Source organism: Callithrix jacchus, chromosome 8, assembly GCF_049354715.1.
Source record: "Callithrix jacchus isolate 240 chromosome 8, calJac240_pri, whole genome shotgun sequence".
NCBI classification, from domain to species: domain Eukaryota; kingdom Metazoa; phylum Chordata; class Mammalia; order Primates; family Cebidae; genus Callithrix; species Callithrix jacchus.
Window position 1 is genome coordinate 113,170,279 of NC_133509.1, and position 19,513 is coordinate 113,189,791.

The window sequence follows — 19,513 nt, forward strand, 5'->3', positions numbered from 1 at the left end:
GTGTGTGACTCTGGAGAGGTGTGAGGACAGCCCATCTGGGGAGATGACATCTGAGCTAAGACTTGAGGGATGAGAGAGCAAGAGCAGTGGAAGAGCTGGGGAGAGCAAGTGCGGGCGTCTTGGGTGGGCGTGAACTAGGCCAGAGTGAGAGAGACTGTTTTGTTTCCTCCATTTTCCAGACAAGAAAACTAAACCATGGAATGCAGCTTGTCTGTAATTACCCAGCAAAGTGGAAGAGACCTTTCTTAGTCCAAACCCATGGTTTTTCTACAATAACCTGTTGCTGTCAGTAAACTGCTAGCTGGGCTCCATTGTGACAAAGTGCTTTTCCTGCATTATCTTATGCAGTCCTTGTAAACCATCATCAGCCCTATTTTTCACGTGAGGAAACTGAGTCTCAGGTCAGCACCTTATCTAAGGTCACACACCTGGAAATCAGCGAATGTGGGATTCAAACTCGGATCTGTTTAATGAACCTGCTGTGGTTTATCACCACAACATAGGATGATAGATTTGTTTCCTATGGGTCAAGGGATATTTCCTCTGCTTTTAGAGTTGTGAGAGTTTGAGGCTTTTCCCACATCACCCAGCCAGAAAGTGTGGGTCTCCCATCCTCTGGGCAGGGCTCCTTCTTCTCCAAGTGCTGCCTTTGTCCATGTCTGGTGGCCGCAAGGCACTATTTGGCCATGCCAGCACCACTCAAGGGCCTGTTTGCCAATGTTTGGCCATAGAGGGCAAACTCTCAACCTTAGGCAAGGACTCCTTAAAAGGTAAATTATCAGAAAACAGACACTGAGCACCTGTTACAGGTTAGGAATTATGCTAAGCATTGGGAAAGAACAAAATGAGGTGAGTTTGGTTTATACTGGTGATGAAAAGTCATCTCCCAAGGGTACCACTTGACCCCACTGCCCTTCTTATGCTGGGTAGAAAACACCAGCTGCCACTCTCTGTGCCCTAAAGGATCTCACAGGCTAGGTGGCAAGAAAGAGCAATCCATATGACTGTGGTACGGTGTGGCAAATCTCATTCACTTATCATTTTAAAAATCACTCTCTGTCGAGCTTCTACGCAGGGCAGATGCTGCGATAGGTGCAGGAGATACAGTGGTTCAAAGGGCAGACAAGGTGCTGTCTTCATAAAGGTCACATTTAGGGGAACTGAAAATACAAGTACAAATAGGGATGAAGATATAAAGGAGAGGTATATGGTGCTATTAGAACCTAATGGGAGGTCCATCTTAGTTGAATGGGAGGAGGCTTCCTTACAGACATGCTTTGACCTGATGGATGAATTGGAAAGCTGTAATCGAGGCAGCCCTAGGTTATTGGGGGAGCACCAACCAAGGCAACTAGCCCAAGCTGGGAGTATAGATTAGGCTTCTACTGGATGGAGAAGTCAAAGTCTGACCTGTGAGAGGGTGACTTGGGCTTGGGGCCGGAGGATGTGTTATGAGCAATGGGAACTGTGTGTCATTTGGGTACCATTCCTGCTTGCTCTCTTTAGGATACCCTCCCGCTCCACAAACTGGAGCTGTAGAAGTGTAGCAGTTTGCTTCTATCTTGAACTTCCGTTCTTCACCTCTTTCCTTTGAACTCTGCCCATGGCTCTGTGAATACCAACGCCAGCATATAAATTATCCAGCGGGCCTTAGCCCTCGCCCAGCCGGCCTCTTCACTCAGTGGCACGCATGCATAATCAATACAGGAGGCTGTCACTGCTTTTAGCTGGGGCGCTAGAAAAGAACTTTGGCTTTCAGAGCTTGGCTGCGTGCCTGCATTTACTCCCCGCATCTCCCTCCTCCTTGCTTCTTTGGTCTCCTCCCAGTTCTGTAAGGCTGCATGGCAAGAGGTTGAAGGTGGGCCGTGTCTCCTGTGACTGCCCCCAAACCCTCCTGTCCAGCAATTGGGGAGGTGCTTGGTTATGCCGTGGCCTAACCCAGAGAACTCCCAGGCAACTGGCAGGCTGGGCCTCTCACGCTGCTTTCCTCTTGATGATCTTGGCACTCCCAGGATTTCTGACCATGTCTAAAATATACAAGTCTTGGTAAACAGGCTGGCAAGAGTGGGTATAAGTCCCCAGCTTCCTTCCTGGTGGAGTAGTATTGGGTGGTACAGTCTTAGCTCCCCACCTCTTGATGGAAGGAGCTGGGTTGACCCGGACATGCACCACCCTGGGTTATTCATAACCAAGTATTACTCCTTTGAAACATTACTGGGGTCATTTTCTTCCAGCTTCTTTCTTTCCTGTCCAGATGAGGGAGGAGAGGAGATGGTTTCTAAAACACTTCCATTCCATGGGGGATGTAGTTGTCTCATGACACCTTCCATTTATCCTTTCCTGTTGTCTATTTCAGAGCCTTGATTGAGTGCTGCCCATGTGTAAAGCAATATGAACCATGGCTCAGCTCCCCCTACCCAGAGGCAGGAATCATTTGAAAATGTTTTCAGTCGAGAGATAAGTATGGTTCAGAAAGGATCTGTGCCCATCTTGGAAAGACAGGACCAGGACCTGCTCTCCACACTCATCCTGCAGCCACTACTCTGTTGGCCGCTGTATTGGCACCGCTCTGGATGGGGAAATGCTCTGCTGGGCTGGTTTCTATCTGGCACATGAGTTTGATTTTCCTTTTTTGTTCTCCCCCTGCTCAGAAGCTGCTGCTCCCATCATTCTAGATGAGTGAGCAGCTGCTCTGCTATGTACAATGTCACCTGCCCCTGCCCTCCTCCCAACTCCTAATAGCCGTGGCTTATTATGGCAGAGATGAGCACGCAGAACTGCCCAGCCACATCCTGGCTTGCAATCGAGAGCTTAAAAAAGACAAGTCAGGTTGATGGTTCTGCTCCCTCAGGAGTTTAGAGTTGGAAAACTGAGTGGGGATTCTTAAATTCTAAGATCATGGAAATGACTTAGCTCGAGCTGAAGTTAGGAGATGATGACCCTCAGAGTGGGGAGGATGACGCACACTACAGAAAGCAAAGTGGCAGTGTCATAAAGGAAAGAGAAAAGAGTGCAGCCGCCTCCTTTGCTAATGACTTGTTGTCCTAGCCTGTTCCACTCCTTGTATATGCACAACTGTAGATGGAAGGGACCTTTGCTTCTTACAAATCAAAAGTTTAATAATAGTTCTATCCTCTTTGAGTTTTCCAGCACTTAGATGAGACCAATGGAACAGAATTTTCTCAAATGAATGGGCTAGGAGTAGGATTTAGATTTGTATTTCCTTCCAGGTAAGCTTCAGTCAACCTGTAGCTTTAGAAAAATTTCTGGAAGATTCCTTAGCTTGGTTCATGGTAGCAGATTCCTGTCAGGGCCAGCTAATGGGCATGTCTTGGTTATAGGGTGGCCGAGGAAAAAAGCCTCTGACCAGTTTCTGGCTGAGGAATAGGACTCCTGGCTCCAAGGAACGTTCTAGTGATGGCAGAAATGGGAAAAGTGTTGAGATCAGCAGACGCACATTGTCAGAGCTGCACTGTGGCTTAAAATGGACGTTGATGAGAGGCCAAGAGTAGATATCTAGAAAAACATCAGGAGAGGCCTCTACTAAAAGGAGTAAGTGCAGCAGCTAGAGGGCAGGTGAGAGTCTTGGTCAAAGCTGTTGGAGGTTAGATAAGGGGCAAGTGGGTACCCAGGATGTTCACTAAGGTGGTCCAGCCAGTTTATTTGCGGGGCCCATTTAGAATCTGAGACCCGCCATCCCACAGCCTTTGACACATGGCAGTTTGAACTAGGTGTGGAGCCTCCTGGGTTTTCTTGAAAGTAGCAATAATAAGAGCCTCTAACATTTATTATCTACTTACTGTCCCTAGTGCTCTGCTAAGTATTACATATACATCTGTATATTTTTTTATTCCTGTGAACAGATCTATAAGGTAGGTATCATTATTTATCCATATTACATATAAGGGAACCAGTGTTTTGAAAACTTACCTGACTTTCCCAGGGCCACACAACTAGCTCCAGGTGAACTGGCATAATGTGGATCCTGGCTTCCCTGACCCCATGCCATGCTCTCAGTGAACCCACTCTGCTACTTGGTTGGTTAATGCGAATGTGTGCAATGGGGCTGGAACCTCAATTGGGGTTTGTTTTCCTGCTCTATCTGTGCCTCAGTGAACCAACCAGTCTCCCAGGAGGTTTGACGAGCCCCGAAGGCTGTTGTGTTGGAAGACACCTGCTGATGTGAGCAGCTGCCTTGCCCTTTTCTGAGGTGGAAGAATTCCAACCTGCCGTGAGCCAGGGAGGAACTCCATACATTATGTAGGAGTGGCTCTCCCCTGGAGTGGATATCTTATACTTTTGTACCTGCAGCAGGCGAGTGCCAGCTGCTTTAGAAATGAAGCAAAGCCCTGGAAGCTGGGGGATGAATGGAGGAGACCAAGGGTAGGTGCTACTTTGGGGTCCCTCCCCTCCTGATGTTCAGCAATCCCTGGCAAAGCTGGTGCAATGAGGTGCATTGCAGGAATAGTTTACTGTCAGAGCAGTGGTTGGAAAGACCTTGCTAGTTCATCTGCTTTGTGTGGTTTGGGGGAACTTGGTATAGCACAATGGCAGGCAGTCTTGGGAAGGAGGCCAACCCAAATCTTCAGCCATCTGTTAATGGGGTAATAGATTATGTTGTAGCATGAATGAGTTGTCTAAATTGGGCAGAACCTTCAGTTAGGGTTGCTGCTGTGGGAGGAGACTGAGTGACTGTGCATCAGTTGTGAATGTACAACTTGGGGATGGGGTTTATAGAAATGGATGTCAGTCCTACTGAAACTCAAGTGCATGGTTCTCAAAGTCACCTGGGGTCCCAGAATCTTCTTGGAACTTGTGTGAAATACATATTCTCAGGCCACACCCCAGACTTCCTGAATCTGATACTGCACGGATGGGACCCAGTGAGCTGTGTTTCAAAAAGCCTTTCAGGTGATTCTGATGCACGTGGATGAAAACCATAGCTGTAGAGTATGTTGGGGTAAGTGATGGTGTCCTGGACAGATCCAGCAGCTCTCAGGATGAGAAGAGAAAATCCTGAGCTGACTTGATATTATATAATTTAAAATATGCTTCATACATACTTTTTGGATTAAATCTGATTAGTAACAATGTTTATCCAGTAACTCAGGCAAAATTCCTGGGTCTCACTACTTCCCTCATTCTTGTCATGCAAAGAACCTTCCCCCAGACTTTAGTGGGATATCTGTTGTTTGATCATGTGCTTTGCAGGTGCTTCGGTAAGGTAGTATGGTGTAATTTTCTGGATTAGGGGTCTGGCCCTACTGTGTATCAGTCTCTTGAGCTATGGGGGGCCTCTCCCTGGTTCCAGGGCTCAGCTTCTTCATCTGTGCAATGAGGCTGGATTTGGTCCCTTGAAGGTCCCTCCTCGGGGTGACACTCCATGGTTCTCAGAGACGTCCCAAGGAAGGGCCATGGTTACGTCATGCTGGAAGCAGACATGTTGATGCTGCCATAGTTTCAACATTAATATTGAAAGCGACAGCCTGCTGACCATCTGGAAGAATCTCCCAGGGCACTGAAGGCTCTGGACCCTGATTTGAAAACTGCATTTTAGGACAGGTGCCTCATTAATAGAAATGACTTCTTCCTGGGGATCATAGCCAAACAGGCTCCCTGACTTTGTACAGCCCAAATTGTCCACACTGTCAAGCTGTTTGACCTCTGTGGTCAATCTGTACAAAAGGGCAGGCTCCCTAACCCTGTACCTTTCACATCTGACCTCTCTGGGGCTTGGAGATCTGATTGCTTCTGCTGGGCAACTTTGATGGGAATGTGTGCCCAGATCTCGAGCTGGTGCAGAAAGGGTGGTGAGAGGCACCCAGCCTGTTCACGTTCTGTCCTTCCTTGGCTGAAGACACTGTTCAGGCGTGGGGGCGGTGGTGAAGGAGTGAGAAGCTGGGAGTGGGAGCAGGGGGAGCCTGCATCGAGGACTGGTTGTACTCCCTTGGCTTGCACGGGACTTCTACGTCAGAGTGAGAGAACACGCACAAATCTGCTGCAATTGACCTTTTAAGTCAACCCGATTCGTATGTTTGCTACATGAAGGGACTGCTGACAAGTCTCGGGCTAGAGACAGAAGGTGGAGAAGAAAGGAGAAATCTCACCATCACGGGTTGGTGAGACAGAACAGTGGGCAGAGGCAGAGCGGTGGTGATGCTGTCAGCTGCTCCCGACGTGCTGTTCTTCCATCTTCTCTGATGACGCGCGTCTGAAGTGTGACTTGGGGGCCGCAGGAGGAAATTGCGATGAGCGTGCACCATTTAAAACCTCTCTCTGAGCAAGGTTGCCAGGGTGGAAATTGGCTACAGCAACCAAGGCCATTGAATCTAAGGTCCATTTCTGGCTAGGGCTTCCACCAGGGAAAGAATGGGTGGCTGGTTCAGATGCAGCCCTGAATGAAACCAGTGGGGAGAAAGAAACCTTCGTAGCTGCCACAGGTGAGCTGCGACACATTCTCCAGGACTGGAGAACCGAGTGCCATCCTGGGTGAAGTAGGAGGTGGAAATGAAAGGCTGGGTGATTTGAGACCAGCTTGCCTCCATTACCCTGCCTGAAAATGAAGGGAACACCTGTTCTTGTCTGCAGACAGAGAGGATTTGACAGAATTTTAAAAATAAAAAGTGAAATGAAGGAAATTTAGATCATTCTCTGCAAAAGGACTTTGTGGATTTCCTGTCGGTTAAAGATGTGGCAGCATTATTGTTCCTGTTTCTGGGGATGTCAAGAGTGAAGTGATGTGATGTTGTCAAGTGCTTGGACTTACTGTAACCAGACGTGCTGCCCGGGGCCTTCCCCAAAGGTCACCTGTCAGGGCTGTAAAGTCGGGGGATGTGGGGACGGGAGGAAGTCAGCTAGGACACCTAAAAGTCCCTCCTAGGTCTTAACTCTGATTCTTGTGAAAAATCTGTTACTTGGAAAAATAAATGGCAGGGATGGACTTTCTGGTTCTATGTGTGTGGCCAAGTGAGATAAACAGATCCCTCATGCCAATGCCAACCCCTCATTGACACCCCAAGAAGAAAAACTTGTTTGCTGTGGGTGGAGACAGTGTCCCTGCCTTTTTCCAGAGACAAGGGCAAGACAGGAAAAGGGGACCAATTTCTAACTACCATGTGCTAGACCCAGGTTTGTGATGCGTATTATTTTAGTTTTATGATCACAACCCAATGTCATAGGTAGAATTGGCATTTTCTGTGTTACGGATGAAGACACAGAGGGGCAGGGGCATTAGAACACTTGAATAAAGCAACACAGCTAGCTGGCAAGTGGAGTTGGACATCCAGGACCACAGTTTGGTCAGGGCCACCATCCCCATTGGGGCTTGTTGGCTCTTTGAAGACATGGGCATCCCAAGGCTCACATCTGAGTCCCCATGCCTTTCTCTTTACACATGAGATGTTTTCTTTTATGCTTGTATCCATAGAGAGGGCTTTCCCCTGGGAGTGTGCCCTGGGGGCCTGGGGCTGTGAGTTACTGTGCAGATGTGAGGCGCCAGGTGTGCTGAAGGCAGCTCAGTTTGTGAAAGGGGTGACTCCTTTGTTTCACCCCCAACCCCCATGTGAGATGAGGCTTCCTGGGGCCCAGGGGCAGTATTATTAATAACTACTCATTGTTGGCATTTTGGAGCTAGGTAAGCATTCTCTCATTGCTACTGTTCAGGGTTACACATCAGTGACGCATAGCCTGGGATTTGGCACTGGCTCCCAGGTCTGATGGATTTCTTTGATCCTAGTCTTTTTCAGCTGCTCGGCTCAGTTTCAAAACTGGGTGGGAAGTGACACAGGCTCGTTTTCTGGTTGTTTTTCTTGTGTCCCCTGATGGGTATGGCCATAGTGGAGTGGTAGAAAGGAGGGACAGGAAATGGGACCAACCCATCTGAGTTTGGAAACCTCAGTTAAACGTTGCTTTGTTTCCTTCAATCTGATAGTGTTTTCCATTACCACTATTAATACATAATACTGTATGTGATAAACTAATAAACAACAAATACTGAAAACTTTAAAAAGACAGAAGCAAAAATCACTCTTTTCCTACCACATACCATTGTTGATGTTTTTGGTGTAGATCCTTCCAGGGTGTGTGTGTGTGTGTGTGTGTGTGTGTGTGTGTGTATTGTGTATTGTGTATGTGTGTATGAAATAGTGTACACTTCTTTTCTGTTTACAGAAACACACTATGTTGTCTGACTTTTTTCCTGCTTTTGGTATTATAATGTGAGCTTGTTACTGCACCAGTAGATATTCTTTAACCTTTTATTGAAAGGGTTGTAAAGATGTAAAGTACCCCATTACAGAAATGTAACAATTTTCTTTATTCCTTACTGTTGGGTATTTAAATTCTACACTTTTTATAATTAAAAATAATATTGTTTCTCTCTCCAAAGTTTATGCCATATTACCATCCCACGTGCAGAGTATAAGAATTAATATTTTCCAGCACCTTTGTAATGTATTTTCCTAATCCTGGCCTATTAGGCCAAAAAAAAAATGACTTTTTTTTTTTTTTTTTTTTAAACCTTGGCCAGTTTTAAGAAAGAGCATGAGCATGTATGAATGGGCTCTTTGGGGGTGAGGAAAAAATATGTCAGCCACCTTGGTTTGTGTATCTTTATTTGCCGCTTCATTTTTCCTTTGCCAATGTAATGCAAAAACACTAGGTCCTAGGTCTCCACCCTAACAGAAAAGGTATATAAAAATATATTTTTAAGGATATTTCTCACAGTTTTATTTCTAATGTTAATGTGAGAAAAGATTTTAAAAGCTGAAATAGCCTAAGTTCTTATGGTGGATGATTACTTGAATTAATGGTGGTAATGGAATATTATACAATCACTGAAATCATTTAATAGCATAGAGAAAAATCAAGCTATAAAATATGTACATTATGACCTAAATTAAATATGTACATAGAAAAAAGACTGAAAGGGTTAATGTTAATCATTTCTAAGTGGCATAATTGTACTTTTTCTCTTGTATTTTCAAAAGTCTCTAACCGGTACATGTATTACTATTATAATCATAAACAAAACATGTTAGCATAAATTCTAAAATATTATACATGGCAATAAAGAGCTGTAAGTAACTGGGTTTTGGGTCACTAGGATTCTATTGAGAACATTCTTTGAGGTGTGTGGAGTTCTTTGGAAGTTTCCAGGACCATTTCATAGGAGGGGCTTCTGAGGAGGCCAGAGTCAAAGTGCGGAGACCAAGGGTAGCTTTTCTGCCCTTTGTGTTGAAGGGGGTGCAGGTGGTGCAGGAGAAATCTATACAGGTGCCCGCTGCCCCGACCCACAGGGCACGCTGGACATGCCACCCAAAGTACCAGTAGATCTCAGGATCACCGCAGTTGGTGTTTGGAGGCTGGAGGGATGGGGACGCGAGAGGGTTAACATCTAAATGTCATTGGGGGGACCGATTGGATGTGTTTAAGTATTTCTGATAATGACAAGTATCATGGGGACAGAATTCTATGCCAATCCCCTTACCTACTGATGAGGAGATGGAGGTCTGGGGGCTTTAAGTCACTTGCCCATGCAATGGTCTTTATTTTTTTTCCCCATCCCAGTGTCCTCTCTCCCAGTGTCCCACTGCCATGGTGCAGTATGTCATGTGTTTGGTATTTTCAGATAGGCTAAGATGATGCATGGCATACTTGGATGGTGTTGAAGTACTTACACATTGCTTGAGTAGCATTTGAATAAAAGAGGATTATTTAACTCTTTGAGTAGTGGGTTTGGGATTTGAGGAGGTCATTGTTGTTTTTTTCTCATTATATTATGAAAATTATTCAGTGATATTCAGAGGAAGAGAAAATACTGAACTTTGTAATAAACAGCAGTGGGTCAATGGTAGAATGGATTTATTTTTCCCAGACTCAGGTTTCCACATGCAGCTGTCCTTATTTTCTGATGTTGCAGGCACTTGATGGCGTGGCATTTTCTCCCATTACGGCCTTCATCTGGAATGAATGATGAGAACTCTGAGCACTGGAGCTTTCATCCACCTTTATGACTTAAAGCCCTGAGCTGTGCCAACCTGTTTGTCTTTGGATATCTTTGCTCTTAGGATCAAGATTTAGAATTCACTTTGGTCATCACTCTGAGTGTCTGAGGGTCTGTCCAGAAAAGGCAGTGGTTAGGTGGGAATGGACTGGGATTCATGGCCAGGGAGGAACTCTTAAAATAAGTGACATGTGTAGTAGAAATACAGGTAAATGAGGGAGTGAGCAGAGCATGACAGCTGCCTTCAAATGTGTCACAAGGAAGAAAGAACAAACTTGCCCTTTGTAGCTCCTGAGAGTAGAGCTGTGACTGATGAGGGAGATGCTATGGGGAGACTTGTTTCAGCTAAGCATAAGGAATATTTTTCTAGAAACTAGAGTTTACTGATAGTGGTCAGTGACTAATGGACAAGTCCAGCAGAGCCCCCAGATGCCTGTCAGAGGAAATTCTTGTACTAGATGACCACTAAGGGCCGTTCTAAGCTGGTGTTTCTAAATCTCTGTGTTCTATGTTTAACCACAATTAACAGAACAATAAATGATTCACTATTAAGCACTGATTCCATTTGTCATATGAGCTTACCATCAAGTGAAGAAGATAGACGGTAAACAAACCATTTCAAGCTATAAGTTTGGTATAGTAAAGTATCAGGTGCTATGAGCTCACATAGGAAGGGCATCCAGGTTAGCCTGGGGTAAATTATGGAGGCTTCCTGGAGGAATTGAGGTAAAAGATAAAAAAGTTGCCTGTGGCTTGACTTAGACCAAGAGGGTAAAGAGGAGTATTCCGGATCGAGGGAACAGTCAGCGCAAAGGTGGAGGGACAGCAGAGTGCACTAGAGACAGATTGCTCAGGGAAGAACTAGCTGCGTGATGAGATGCATCTAAAGAGGTGGCAGACAGCTGGGAAAGGGTCTCACCTGCCAGGCCAGGGTTTACACTCCCTGTTGAGAGCCACTGAGTCACTGAAGAGCTCTAAGGAAAGGAGTTGTGTGCTCAGACTGAAATTATGCCAAGGCCACTTTGGCTTTAGTGTGGGAATGGGTTAGAGAGGACCAGGACAGAATGCAGGGAGGTAAGTGAGGAGTCTAGGTCAACAGTTCACAAAAGAGATGATGACGGAATTAAGTGGCAGTAAGGATAGCGAGGGGTAGGCAGGCAGAAGGGAAGACTTTGTATTGAGCTGTTGGAAGGCTCTGGGTACCATTTGATGAGGCCAAGGAACCAGACCACAAAGCAGATGTGGGGGCTGCTGGGAGGCTGATGAATCCGGTTTGGGGCACATTGTGTTTGAGGTACCTGTGAGGCACAAATGTGGAGATGCCCTGTCTTTTTGTTTGGTAAAGTACCCAGTAGAGGCTCACTTTTGTCCTCTGACACCACGGAGGACTTCCTTTACGTACAATGAGACTTTTCTTCCAAAACCTTTTCATGACTGTTTCTCCCAGGTGCTCACACCATTCCTGTGAAGTGGACAAGCGGAGCTTCTCTCAGAGTGAGTGTTCAGCCCCAGTATCTCATGAAATGATGTTCGTGCTTTCTTGAGATACAGCCATACAAGGGATTTTCACACTGCTTGGATCAGTCATACCCCAGGAATGCTAGGTTTCTCCTCCTCTAGTCCACCCAGAGGAGGGTGACCAGGTGGGGAAGAAACTCTCTGTTGTGCCCCGAGAAGAATGCTTCTCTCTCTGTAAGTAAAGAGGAACAAAGGCACAGAAGGCCTAAGAGAGAAAAAAGAGTGAAACACTGAGATGGGATTGCCCCCCCTTGCCTAACTAGTGGCCTCCTTGGCTGGCAACGTAGCTGGCAGGACTACCGCCTGCGCTCCTTCCCTGGAGTCACTGTCCTGAATGTTCTCAGGGTGGTTACACAGACTCATCTTGTGGTCACCTCATGGTCCTATTTCATAACTGGCAGGGATGTTGGAGACATCCAAACTGTGGCTCAAATGGGCGGCGAGCAGTTTGTCCAAGGTTACACAGTGAGTGGGCCTCCAGGCTTCTGTCACCCAGGCTGGAGTACAACGGCATGATCTCAGCTCACTGCAACCTCTGCCTCCCGGGTTCAAGCGATTCTCCTACCTCAGCCTCCCAAGTAGCTGGGATTACAGGCAGGGATAAATGGCTAATTTTCGTATTTTTAGTAGAAGTGGGATTTTACCATGTTGGCCAGGCTGGTCTCGAACTCCTGACCTCAAGTGATCTGCTTGCCTTGGCTTCCCAAAGTGCTGGGATTACAGGTGTGAACCACTGCACCTGATTTCACCACATTGGACTTTCTAAGGAGTATTACCTAGCCACAGATCTGTAGGGTGTGTTTGTTTCTTAAAGCCTATCCCTTCTTTTTGGTTTGTTTGTTTTATACAACCCTTAAATGTCTTTCTCCAGAGCCCTGCCACCCCCTTCTTCCTCAGTACTCTCCCTTTTCTCTCTGGGATATCTTTTCTAGTCCTATGCTTTTCACTATTATTCAAGGGTAGAGGACTCCCCAGTTGATACCTCCAGCCCTGAACTGTCATATACCTTACATTACCTGGCTTCTGGTCCTATCCACCCATAGGCACATCAAGATTGACAGCTGCAAAACCAATAGTGTTGGCTTCAGAGCTACACGGGCAACTCCTACTTGTTCTTGCAATTGAGAATCCATAGTAAGTTGAGAATCAGACTTAACACACCTAAGTCTGCTTGTCATCATTTCCTGCATATCTGAGTGGGTAGCATCTCCATCTATCCAGAAATCTGATCTGGAAAGGTGAAAGCCAATTTGGATATCCCCCTCTCCCCACTACATTCGTCATCACGCCCTTTTGGTTCTTTCAAAATATCTTTGAACTCCATTTGTTCCTCTGTGTCTTTCTTGCCAATGGGCCATTATCAGCTTTCAACAGAACACTTTGGTGCCTTCTTGGGTGGTCTTCCTACCACTCATTCTTTTTCTTCCATTTTCTCTTTTTCTCTGACATATGGTGGTAGAAATCTTAAGTCAATAAAACTAAGCACAGCATTCCTTGGGTGAAATACTGCCTCCCCTGTAAAATCTCATTAATGTAGCCTAGGTAGTAGCTGAGAGCCTGGACTCTGGAGCTAGACTGCCTGGATTTGAATTCCATCTAGATGCTGAGTTAGCATAGGTAGGTTATATAATCTTTCTGTGCTTCAGTGTTCTCACCTATAAAATGGGCGATAATATTCATACCTACTTTTTAGCGTTGTTAGAAGGAGTCAATGAGTTAATATTTGTGATATGCTTACAACAGTGCTTAGCACATAGTAAATACTACATAAATAGTATGTACTATTCGTGATGTGCTTAAAACAGTGCTTAGCGCATAGTAAATACTATTTATGTAGCATTTACTGTGTGCTTTGTTACTGTGTGCGTTGTTAAATAAAATAAATATACATCCTTAGCTTGACCTAGCAGCCTTTCAGAATTGGACACTGTTGACCTCTCCAAGCTCAAGTTCTCCATCCTCCTGCCCTTGACACTGTGCTTCCAATAAAACTCAACTGTTTGCCGTTTTTCAATACCATTATGCTTTTCCTCAGGTTTCCTTTTATCCCTGGATCATTCTTCTTCCCTATTCCTTCCCACCTCTCCTCCCCCTTATAATCCTTCAAATCAGTTATTCATATTTTAAAATCCAGATCAAATACCTCCTATCTGAGGCCATCCCTATACCACTGGACACAGATAACACTTCTTTCCCTGAGCTACTTCTTTTTTTCTTTTTTTTTTTACTTTTTTCATTATCAAATCAATGGTATTGCATCCCTGAGCTACTTCTATGCCCATGTGCATTTTTTTAGAGTGGTGAGGCTGAAGCCTTTGGAGTGGGACAGACATAATTCTAATTCTGATTTGGCCACCTCCAAGCTCTGTGACTCTGGGCAAGTTACTTAACCTTGCTGAGCCTCATCTGTAAGACAGGAGTGGGTTACCTACTTGATGACGCTATGTGAGGATAATATGGCAGTATGTGTCCTAAGTGCTGGGTCCAACTCCCAGCACATGGTAAGCTCACAGCAAGTACTGTGTTGTTATGATTTCGACTAATACAGACATCATGTGCTGTTTAATTTGCTGTTTGCATATGTGTCCCCATGATGGTTGAGGCCCTGTTTTCTTAAGCTTTATAATCCCAGTATCTCTGGTAGTAGATGATCACTAATACTGATGGTTACCTGAGTTTCTGGGCCTTGAAATTTCTCATCCCACTTGAGATGAAATCAGTGTCTTGGCCACACAGACCTCCCAAGTCTTGCCCCCAAGAGGTCGGTTTTGTTTTCTTGAAGCTGGTCTGAAGGAGGTGAGTCTGCACCTGGAAGGTGACAAGATGTTCTAAACCGAACAGGTGGTGTGCAGCAAGGTGTGAAGACTTGCCTGGGAGATGTGGCTGGAGGTATGGGGGGGGGGCTCTGAGACTTTGGTGGACAGGACTATACCAGCTGTGGGAAGAAGAGGCAAGTGAGACAGGAAGAACATGGAGAACCTGAGGTAAAGGAGAGGGCAGCCATGGGTGGAGGATTGTAGAGCAGGGCGGAGGGAGAACACAGAGGCTGGATAGGTCTGCTCTCAGGGCAGGTGCAATTACCTTTCCCACCTTCCTATCTGCTCATGTGCCATATTAGTCGGTTCTCACACTACTATAAAGACTTATCTGAGAACAGGTAATTTATAGAGAAAAGAGGTTTGATTGACTTACAGTTAGGCATGGCAGGAGAGGCCTCAGGAAACTTACAATCATGGCAGAAGGGGAAGAGGTACATTTTACATGGCATCAGGTGAGAGAGAGCTAGGAAGAGCAGGGAAAACTGCCTTCTAAACCCATCAGATCTCTTGAGAACTCACTACCACGAGGACAGCATGGGGGGAACCACCCTCATGATCCAGTCACCTCCCACCTGGCCCCTCCCTCAACACGCGATGATTATGGGGATTCTAATTTGAGATGTGATTTGGGTGGGGACACAGAACCAAACCATACCATGTGACTTGCTGAGAAGGGTACTTTCCCTGAACCCTTTGTTTTAAATTGCAACCCTCTCCCTCAGCACTTTTAATTCCTTCTTCTCTATTATTTTTTCCAGAGTACTTGTCACCATTGGGCATACTATTTGTTCTATTTATGTATTTGCTTATTTTCTGTCTCTCTCCACTAGAATTTAATAGCTACAAAGGCAAGTATTTTAATCTATTTACACTGATGTGTCACCAAATCTAGAACATTACCTGACACATAATAAGTGCTTAATAAATACTTGTTGAATGAATGAATCCCACCACACAAGGACCACTGCCTGTCTTAGTCTGTTCAGGCTGCTATAGCAAAATACCTTCAACTGGGTAATTTAGAAATGACAGAATTTTCTTTACTTATGGTTCTGGAGAGTGGGAAATCCAGGCTCAAGTTGACAGCAGATTCAGCATCTGGTGAGGGCCAGTTCTTCATAGGTGGTGTCTTCAATGTGTGCTCACATGGCAGAAGGGCCAGAAAGGATAAATAAGCTTCCTCTGGCCTCTGTTGTAAGGGCACTAACCCCATTTATGTAGGGCCCACCCTCATGACCCAATCAATTTCCAAAGGCTCCATCTCTTATTATCACACTGTGGATAGTTTCAACATATAAACTTAGGTGGGGGAATATAAGCATTCAGACCATAACACTGCCATTTATATTTTTGCATTCATTCATTTAGTAAGTAGGTTTCTAAAAATTTGTGTGAGGTGTAAGCTATGTACAATAAAGTACCTCAATTTTTTAAGTATACAGTTCAAGTACTGGCAAATGTATACATCTGTGTAACAAACACAATAGCCAAGACAGAGATCATCCCCATCACACCCAAAACATTTTTCTGTGCCTTTTGGTGGTCAGTCCTTGTCCCCACTCCTGGCCCCAGGCAACCACAGATGGAGTTTTTTTCATTATTTATTGACTTTTCTGTTCTGGAATTTTATATAAATGGACTTATGTCTTGTTTTGCTCAGCATAACATTTTAAAGATTTATCTATGTTGCAAGTAGCCATGGTAAATCTGATGTTATTGTCGAGCAAATCATGTTTTTAATTTGCTTTGTGGTGTTTTGTGACCACGAGGGAGCATGTGCTCTAGATCCAGGCTGCCTGGTTAGAGTTTTGGCTCTACCACTTACCAGCTGTGTGGCTTTGGGCAGGTTTATTCTCCCTGTGCCTCCAGCCTATCATCTGTTAAATGGGGTAATGATCATACCTACCCTATAGTAGTGCAGAGGGAAGGATTAAATGAATTAGACACATAAAGTGCTTAGAATGGTGCTTGGTACATAGTAAGTATTCAAAAATTGTTAGCCATTATTACTTCCATTTTGCAAATGAAGAAAAAACTCCTGAGGCACAGAAAAATTAAGTTGTTTGTCCAGTTATTTTGATTGTAGGAAGAATGAGAATTCAAGTCTGTCTAATTTCACTTTCTGTCCTGCCACCTCCCAGAGTCTGGTCTTTCTCTTTTGGGTTAGGCTCTTGTGGGTGGCACACACACAAGGGGAATGAAGGGAAAAAGCAGGTACTCAGCTTGGGGGATGTCTGACTCCCCACCTCAGGGTTCGCTTAGTCTTTCTCTACTATTTCACACTCCCCACCACTGTGGGTAGAGTTTTACCCCCTCCTCTGATCTGCCAAGGGAGTGGGGTTGGGTCTTTTTGCCCTTTGCTCCCCTCCTGGGCCCTCTCAGGCAGCTGAGCCTTGCATCAGGAACACCTCTTGCAATCACACAGCATCAGCCCGGCAAGAAGCTAATTTGATAAACCCCACTCCAAAGCTCATTGAACCTGTCTATAACGATGCTTAATTAAAGTGCAGAAACTTTGAAGAGATAGCAAGTTACTGCTTAATGCAATACCAGAGTGCCACTATTCTACCATCTGCCTCTTTCTCTGCAGTAATTGCTTCCTGACATTTGTTTATTTTAATTAGGAGAGCAGTCTTGATCAAGAGGGAGGTCAGAACTGTTAGGGAGGAGGAAGAAAGTAGAAAAGGGGGGCTATGATGTTGTAGTGGTGGCCTGAAGGGGAATCACTGTTGTCTTCATGGTGTAAGTGGTTTTATCATTCTATAGGGATGGAACTGCAGAACTTTCTCCCTATGGTGAAAGCATAAGGCTGACTCTGTGTTTGTATGTTCAGGGTCTAGGGGTGTCTTTTAGGAAGTATGAAAGCTTTTGGCTAGCAAATGGAGCCTCCTACTTTGTTTGAACGGAGAGTCTAGATGGAGCTGACAGATCCCAGAGTAGTGTTGCTAACACAACTAACTACATTACTGTGACTCAGTGGAGACACTTGTAGTACCAATAGGGTCTCAGAGCTAAGAGAGAGATGCTCACTGATATCTTAGTTCTCTTGGTTCTCACTGGTGGTTTCACAGTGTGTCTGGTTATCTTTGACTGCATGCTGGTCATTGTACATGAAAATGATCTATAGGTATAAATTAAGCCTGAAATGGAGAAGGTGCCTTCTCTACAGAAAAGTTTTATTTTATTTTTCTGGCAGACACTTGAGGACGCTATAAATCTTGGGCTCCACCCTACCTTAAGTAAAATTAACAGTGTTAAGTTCCCTCAGAAACAAGTGATTCAAACCCAATCTATAGATTCTCTTGAGGACTAGTCAATTTCTGATTTATCCTCACCCTTAGGGGCCCAGCTTATCGTAATGAGGGTCTGCTTTTTCTCTCCCCGTTGTATGTGGATTCTGGTTGTGAATTCTTTTCTCTTTAGCTCTTCCAGGCTGTCAAAATGAAGATCAGATTTGCAGACTCAGATGTCTTCAGGGCAAAATGATTTTCATACTTGTCTGGATTCCTGTTTCCTTTCAGTTTTAGACTAGTCTTTCCTTACTATCTGATCAGCATTTTGGTGATTTTAAGAAGATACATTGTGCTTTTTATCCATATATTTAGTTGTTTTTAATGGTAATAGCCTGCCATTACCAGAAAGAAAAAGTCCCTTGGTAGCAGTTTTTCAATTAGATATATTTTTACTTTTGGCAGTGGAACCTTTTTTTTTTTTCAAGCAAAATCTTACTTAGAATCTCAATATCAAAAACAAAAGAAAATGAAATAAAAAAGATTAAAGTGGAGCTTTTCTGGTTAAATTGCTGTTCAGGGGTCCACCAGGCCTGCCAAATAAGCCTCTCTTTTGTTACACTCACAGCATCTCTAAGGACCTATGGGCATAGCTTAAAAAATGGTTCAAGGAGCTCCCTGTTTGGCTGACTTTGAGGAACCACAGCTTTGGCAAAACTCATCCAGTGCTTTCCTTGGGAACAAATAGTTCTTGATAGTTTAGAATGGCGAAGCCTAGGCCTTGGGCAACTTGCTATAAGAAATGACGGGATGTGCTTCCTGAGTCTCAGAGAGCACCTGCAGAAGTCAAACCAGGTTAGTGGGGATCATCTTAGTCCCCTTAGGAAGACTGATCTGAGATCAGGGGAAGAGAATGGAAGGAGAATTAGGATGAGTCCTCTAAGAGGCAGACATCAAAACAGGATTGATTAGACATGCAAGAGTCTTATTGAGGGAGACGCCTAAATAGGATTAAAGGGGAGGGAACAGGAAGGAGGGAGAGTGTTCAGACCTTGATGCAGACCTGACTCCGGTGAAAGGAGAGAGGGAGGAAAGATTGAATAGGAAGAGCACCCTCAGCAGCACAGCTGTGAGAGAGTCTCAGCCAGGCTGATGGGAAATCCCCAAGCAAAAGTTGATTGTTAGAGGAATCCTGAAATGGATGGGAATGGATTGACATGAGTACTCCAATGTGCTTGGTTGTTGGCTGGAAGCAGCTTTGAGGGAGTGGCTGCAACGTGAATGCAGTGATGGATCCAAAAGGTGGCAGCTGGGCTGTTGTCAACTCTGCTTTCTGTGGCATGTCCTCTTGAAGGAGATCTCAATGGTGCACTCCCATAGCTACCCTCATAGGGGAGGGCCAGTCCACCCAGGGAGCAATGAGGCATTTGCTGAAACACAGCAGGAGTGGAGGGAGAGCAAAACATTTTTCCAGACCGGGGGACAGCCATTGTGAACTGTTATCCGTTTTTTCACCAGAAACTCAGTGTTCAAGCAAATGGGATTTGCTCAGCTCATGTGAGCATGCTTTCTGAGTTGGTTGGGGGCAGGCCTATAGTAGCAGATCCCTCTTCATTACTTAAGAATACCCTGATGCGTCTGGTCCTGTGGTCCCTTCTACTTCACCTCCAGGTTCCTAAACCCTTCCAGTGGTTTCAACTGCTCTTAGCATAAAGGCCACACCCTTTATCCTGGCCTTTTGAGCTGGGTCTGGGCCCTTCCTACCCCTTCATTCTTATTGCCTACTATGCTTTCCTCCCTGTCCCTGTTCCAGCCCCACTGGCCTTTCAGTCTCTTGTACTTGCCTTGCTCTTTCCTACCGCAGGGCCTTTGTCCATGATGTTTTCTCTGCCTGGGGTACTATTCCTTCCCCTCTTCTCTTTCCTTCATATCTCTGCACTAGA

The 19,513-nt window shown here is 45.1% G+C and overlaps 1 protein-coding gene across 38 annotated transcripts in view; it reads left to right on the top strand.

Moving 5' to 3' along the window:
- The window catches only part of NRXN3 (neurexin 3), a 1,708,033-nt gene that overhangs the window by 25,527 nt on the left and 1,662,993 nt on the right, over window positions 1–19,513 (top strand). Inside the window, exon 2 of one of the 38 annotated variants that reach the window (XM_078335524.1) lies at window positions 11,451–11,497. The exons of the other annotated variants lie outside the window; for them this stretch is intronic. The gene's annotated coding sequence lies outside the window, so the exon portion shown is untranslated. The remainder of the gene's footprint in view (window positions 1–11,450; window positions 11,498–19,513) is intronic. 38 annotated transcript variants of the gene reach the window in all.